Raw genomic sequence first — 6,923 nt, 5'->3', positions numbered from 1 at the left:
CAGGGCACCGAGCCCATCCGCAGGGGTGCTGCCGGTGAGCGTCCTGCATTCATTGTGACGCCAGGCTGTGAAGACAAATTGACCATCGTGACCTTCTGTCTTCTGCCAGGAAGGCGGCACCAGCCTCCGAGCTCCGGGTCTTAAATCTGGCCTCAACGCAGAGGTCCGTGCTCCATAGGGTCTCTCCACTTCTGCAACATAGCTAACATTTGTACGGGCCGTGTAGACAAGAAACGTTTTCGTATTTATTTTTGAGAGACAGAGAGAGAGCGTGCGTGGGGAGGGGCAGAGAGAGGCAGGGAGCCACAGAATCCGAAGCAGTCTCCAGCTCCGAGCTGTCGGCACAGAGCCCGACACGGGGCTTGAACCCATGGACCGTGAGATCATGACCCGAGCCGAAGTTGGACCCTTAACTGACTGAGCGCCCCCCTCTCGGCGCCCCCATTTCAGTACTTTGTCCCATCCCATAGCCTCGTGGTTGAGAACACGGGCTTATGGTTCAGAATGATCCAGAATGATCGGTGCTCAAACAACGTGCAGGCGGGAGGCTACTGGCGGACTTGACCCCTCTCCTTTCTTCAGCGTGTTTCCACAAGCTCGGCCGAGGGAGTGGCTGGGGGAGAAGGCGGGACAGACAGACAGACCGAGGGAGGAAGAGGAGAGAGAGGGAGGGACAGGGAGAAAGACAGGAAGACAGGGGGTCAGAGGGAAAGAGCCAGCAGGGGTGGGGGAGACAGAAGCAGAGGGGCCCGAGGCCACAGAGGTCCTGTTCCAGCAAAACCCAGCGAGGTGTTGCACACATCTCTCTCTGGCAGTGGCTCTGCAGGGAAGGAAACTTGAGCATACCCCTCAGAATACGAGGCTTTGACATAAAATTTATTTTGAGCTCAAGGTACTTGAAAAAGCAGCAGGTTCAAGAAAGCCGCCGTGACCCTCTCCTTTTTCTTCCCAGAAGCAGAGAGAAAACCCCACCTGGAAGATGTCTTCCCTATTCGAGAAGGAAGAGACCCAGTGAAGACAAGGACACGGTGCGGACGCTGTTCTGGGCAAAAGGAACCACAAGGTGAGCGCACAGAGGACAGAAAGAGCTCAAGCGTGCACTAAGAGCCCAGCTGGGTTTGCCACAAGCTGGCTTACGGCAAAGGGAGGCATGTCACCTTCCAGAAAGCCTGGGAAGCTTAGCAAGCTGCAGGCAGACAGACATCAGGCAGGAGCTGAAATGAAGTCCCCAGGGCTGATTCTCTTCTCCTTCCAGTAGGTTCTCTATTACCAGCATGCTCGCCTTCAGGGTCGCCAAGAAATAAGCCTAGCGGGTCTCCAATTCCCAGAGTTCCAGGCCGATGGAAGCCACTGGAAACCTTCCCTCCCTTCCTTCCCTCAAGGGCCACTCCCAGGGGACAGGCAGCAGACTGCCTCCAGCTGAACCCATTACTGTGTTCGCCGTCTTGGGTCTGGATCATAAACTGGATCTCCAAAGCCGTGGATGGACCCCCGTCCAGGCCAGAGAGAGCCAGCCCGTAGGAGGGGTGGGTTCCCCATGTCATAATGGGGGGCGGTTGCTGGAGAAAGAAGTCTAGACGCTTCCAGAAATGAGAGGAGGTCGTTGTAAGTGAAGCGATGTGAGCAAATGGTCCAGTGAGCCTGGAGAGGTCCGTCGGAGACCCGGGAGGACCACGATTATGGCCAAGGTGCCCTATCCCAGGTTTCTCTTACTTCCTCCATCACAGTCACCAGAGTCAAGACCATGGACTAAAACGCACCAGTTGACATTCGTGCTGTCATCTCACTGGTTGCCAGGTAGCCGTTTCCCGTTGTAGGTTATAGATCCATATCCCCCTTTTCTTGACCTAAACCGAACAACCAAATCTGCCAGATCTGTGTGGGAAACACGCGTGTGTCCCTGGTTGCGGTCAGGTGCTGTGCTTCAGGTCGACAGATGTGAGAATACCCACGGTGTGAGCACCCGACTAGCGTGAGAAAACCCACAGTTAACAGTTGGGAGGTTGGGGTGGGGGCCTTCGTCCTCAGGCCCCCAAATTATTCTTGTCACCCACAGGCTGGCTCTTAATTAATTCAAACCTTTTAAAACAGCCAAGGAGGCTTTTTACTCTATAATGAATAGTGCTAATACATGTCTCCGATCCTAAATAAATCACCTGCGTGTACAATCTTAACTGAAGGGATTTAAAGGACCCGGATCTCCTAGACATTTTTGTTTTGTTTTACGAACCTTTTGCAGTCTACCTTTATTTCGTGTATCCTAAGAAAATATTTGAGCCGTCCCCCAGTAGGTACCAACGAGTTCCCTTTCTAGGGAAGGAAATCACAAAGCAGGGTCACTGTCTCTTACATTAATGTACAACAGAAATACTATAGGATTGTATGTGTGTATGTGTATAATCACATGCATAAATACTTTATATTGCATTTAAAGTACACATGCCACATGTTTTCTTTCTTTTTTTCTTTTAGGAGACTGTGAGAGTTACTTGATCAAAATTGAGTACATTCTTGAGAAACAAGGTTTAAATGGGTCTTGAAGTATATGGGTTTTGATAAATCCATGGAAAGATAAACATCCATGGAGGATATAAAGAATTAAACAATTTCTCCCACTTGCTTTGGAAATATATCTAGATTCACATTTTGTTTAAGAAATGAGTTTATGTCACCAGATAGAGGTTAGGATTTCTTCTTTTGAACAGAGAGGAAGGTGAGTATTCTAGCCACTGTGACAGACCCATGGAGTACAGTTTTGAGTGACAAAGTCTGTTATGAGCTCCTTCAGGATAAATTATTAACAGAGTGGCTTAATCTTAAGCAATTCTGTTAATATATCCTCCATAGTAATATCATATATATCTTATACACATATATGTATATGTATAAGTTACATATATAAGTTATATGTGAGATATAACATACGTGATATCTTACACCTTAAGCAAACTCTATTAAAAACGAAGTGTCTAATATGTATATTCCAAATCCATACTGTCTGTCTAGGAGTGAATATTCTCTGCTGGAGATTTAACCAATCAGTAGCCTTGGGTCAGTATTTATAATGCTCTCCTCTACCAGAGGCGCCATCTACATAATGAAAAGGAACACAGGACTCACTCGCCCACCTTTGGTAATAGCTGGGATTTTGCACACGCATGAGGTGGCCGTCACGTGCAGTGGCACGGCCAGATCCAAGTCTCCTGGTTCCACATCTAAAACGCGCTGCAGATCAGGGCTGTGATTTTCAACTTTCTCAGTGAAATCTGGACACTCTGATGGGCGTTGTGTTTGGGCGGCTCTCTTGAAGGGATTCCGTTACGTGCAGAACTATGACACCTTTGTTTCGGTCCCTTCAGAACCATGCTGTTGCTTGAGGAGACCTGTGCATTCCCTTGGGTGCCCTCTTTTGAACACTGGAGTCCAAATTCTTCGTGTTTGCAAATAAGCAGCATTCTTGGGTGCTGCCCTGATGGCACAGGCCAGGTCTCGCCTGCTCCGCCCCAGGTGGAGGGCTCACTGGGCTCACCGTCCAGTCACGCTGGTCCCTCTAAGCCCGTGTGTCTGCAGTTCATTCAAAAATAAACTCTGCCTACAGACGGAATCTGACAGCCGTGCCGTGAGGGCTTTGGGAAGTAGGCGTGATTTGTGAAATCCCACCTGAGAACCTCGAACATCAAAGGAGGGATGGCTGGCCAAGTGTGTGGGGTTTTTGTGAACCAGCTCCGGGTTCAGAGGCAGAGCGACCTGGGGTGACTTTTCCAACACCCCTGAGCCCGGGCGCTGAAAGCATCTCCCCCATGAGGTTGTGTGATGAATAAACAAGGCAAGGCACATGCGACGTCAGCAGAATGACAGGCGACTCATAGTGATGAAAAAGCGATTGTGCCGATGTAGTTGTACTTTGTCGTCTACTTCTGGCTACTGGCAAAGGCCGTAGCGGTCCCCACTCACATTCAGGATCATCTGATTACGCTTCGCAGTGGAAACAAACAGTTAATACTTGCCCACGTCCAACAGATTTCCTACCGCATTGAAACTGGGGAGGGGGGACCCACGAAGGTCCGAAATTCAAACAGCTTTTTCCCTGATGTACAGTTTGGTTTCTATCTACATTAGAAGGGGTTTTCTTAGCCACTATTTGGGGAAACTTCAGGGGAAAACATAATGCAGCACGAACAACTACAAAGGGCGGCTGACGCCCTTGGCATTGAACGGCTGCCTTTGTGGAAACTGGCGGGGTGTCTCCGAGTAGCACACATGTTCCTACTGCTTGTCTATGTCCTGGAAGCGAGGAGACGGTGTCATCTGCTGTGGATGCCCATCCGCAGCCCCGCGGCCGCCCCACGCACAAGGACGGCTCACGGCCAAGGCCCTCCCGGTGCACCTTCGCCACAGTGACACTGAGCACGGGGGTCTTTGACAGGCTCTTGGACCCTTTGCATCGAAGTTATAGGGTCCATTACCTTGCGATTTTAATTAGTGCAAAAAATAACCGATTTTGTTAACAAGAAAGAAATCAATTTCACCACAACACTGGTTGGGTATATTTGAAAAACCAGCACAACGAGGTAACTGTGAAGATGCATTACCCTACCCGGCACCAGGCGCATGAGGGGTTTAATAAACGCTGTCTGATGCTGGTATTTTGTGATAAGAGGAAAAGTTGATAAGGCAGAGGAAACAATATGAGGCAGTGTCGTCGTCTGATTTTCTGATGGATATCCGTTGCCTTTCTGCTGTCCTAGAAATGTAGCATTGAGCTGAGGCACTTAGGGTACCAGTGATCATAACAGATGTCCGAGACTGAGCCTGATACGTGGCGTTCAGTTCTGGAGAGATCACAAATCTGGATCCCATTACTGAATTCACACATACAATCCCATGGAACTCCTCGGAACCCCGACAAAGGACGCCAGAGACAGCCGCCGAAGAGAGATCTGTGCCCGACTCCAGAGGCACGTGTTCTATGTACCACACACGGAGCAGCCCTTTAATCGGGATGTACCCTGTGCGATCATTTGTCTTTGGGCTGGACGTCAGCAACGTGTAAAGCACTATCATGCCTCCTGTGGATTTTGTGGCCAAAGCCACGCATATACTTATGAAGTACTTTTCCTACTAAGGTCGGCGTGTGTGAGAGTGTGTGTGCGTGTGTGTGGTTTTTGTTCACTGAAACCCGCCCCGTGTGTGCGAAAGTCATCAACAACGTGCATAGCCTCCCTACTTTGTGTGTCCAGAAATGAGCCTCCACAGTGGGGCTGTCACACAGAAGACCATCAGGGAGGTGGTGCTCTGTCAGTAGAGGTCACCTGGTGTGTGCGTGACCTACAGGTGACGCTACAGGTGCGTGTACACGGCCGGCTGATGTGCTGGTTGGTGGCATAAGAGAGGAAGGATGATCAGATATTTCAAACTAACTCTAACACACTCTGACCACAATTAATACGTATGCTGGCCTTTGTTCACGATGAGCCACAGAAACGATCAGGACAAGTCCTTGTCACCTCATCACTCCAGAAATACCAATGGACTTCATAAGATTTTGGCCTTGAACACTGGCTTACCGACTGAATTGCTGTCTTTTCTCAATGCTGAGAAACATGCCACATCCTCTCTGAGGGTTGTTTGCACACGGACGGTGGGGTAGACACAGTAAGCCAACTCGGAAGCCAGTGGCGTGCCTACGGCCTCCACCCGTTGCCACACGACTCGCTCCTGGCGCCTGACGAGCCCTATCATTACACAAGGGGCCTTCGTGCACTCTCACCTTGTACAAGATACCCGGGATGACGCTGTATGAGGACAGACACAAAGGGGAGTCTCGGAGACATCACCCACGCAGCGAGGAAGGTGCTCTGCAAGGACCCCAAAGGGGCGGACTCCGGGCGTGATTAATGAGCTCATCTGTATTCTTCCAAAATGTATCTTCATTCCTAGTGTGCACGTGAAAAACACACTGAATTAAACTAAAGTTGCAAACCCAGAGTTCAATGCCAAGAGGCTACGAGTAGCAGGTGTTGGCTGAGCTTCTGAGAAAGAACCTCCCTCTAAAGACGGGCAAGTGCGAACATTTCCACACTTCCTGCCCAGGCGAGGCTCGCAGCTGCAGGGAAGGATCCGATCAAGGCTGCCCTCCGCCCCACAGGGTCCTCTCAGCTCTGTGGGCCCCAGGCCTGACTGTCAGCAGTCCCGCCGACACACGGCTCTGAGTTCAAGGACACCTTACTCCTCTTTGGTCACATTTTACAAAAACAGGAGCACGTTCTAAATACTCAGTTCTTTGGCAAAGTGCGTGAAGGCCAGAAGAACGCAAAGGATGGAGACAGGGGAGACGAGCGGACCGACCTGAGAGGGGCTGACACCTATGTCCTGTCAGGGGCCACAGTGGCCTCCATACCAAGTGGGACAAAGGGCCTGGGCTAAAAGCTCTTGCCTTTTATCGTAATCCCCAGAGGACGGGCTGAACCACGTCATTAGCGTAAGATACTCGCACTTTTACTATTTCGTTTGGGAAATGACCCAGGGGGAGTCTGGCTCTGCAGTATCTCCATCAAATTTCTCCACAAACTTGTCTTCATAGGTAACAATGTCAGGCACCCAGGGGCTCAGTCAGTTAAACGTCTGACTCTTGCTCAGGTCATGATCTCACAGTCGGTGAGTTCCAGCCCCACGTCAGGCTCTGTGCTGACAGCTCGGCGACTGGAGCCTGCTTTGGATTCTGTGTCTCCCTCTCTCTCTGCCCCTCCCCTGCTCATGCTCTATCTCTCTCTCTCTCTCTCTCTCTCTCTCTCTGTCTCTCTCTGTCTCTCTCTCAAAAATAAATAAACATTAAAATTTTTTTTTAAAAAAAGAAAAAAGAAAAGTTCTGGACAAATGTGTCTCTTAGAAGCCCTTAGTGAAAGTCCTGGACCTCAAAGCTG

The 6,923-nt window shown here is 50.0% G+C and overlaps 1 long non-coding RNA gene across 1 annotated transcript; it reads right to left on the bottom strand.

The window, feature by feature from the left end:
* Nucleotides 1-855: 855 nt before the first annotated feature.
* On the bottom strand, nucleotides 856-1,244 carry LOC131506324 (uncharacterized). The gene is made up of 2 exons (XR_009258866.1): nucleotides 1,158-1,244; nucleotides 856-1,037 (listed from the first exon to the last, which is right to left on the bottom strand). It is a non-coding gene; the product is annotated as an uncharacterized LOC131506324 (long non-coding RNA).
* Nucleotides 1,245-6,923: the final 5,679 nt, after the last annotated feature.

This window comes from Neofelis nebulosa, chromosome 3 (genome assembly GCF_028018385.1).
Source record: "Neofelis nebulosa isolate mNeoNeb1 chromosome 3, mNeoNeb1.pri, whole genome shotgun sequence".
NCBI classification, from domain to species: domain Eukaryota; kingdom Metazoa; phylum Chordata; class Mammalia; order Carnivora; family Felidae; genus Neofelis; species Neofelis nebulosa.
This window is presented reverse-complemented; position numbering and strand designations above follow the sequence as displayed.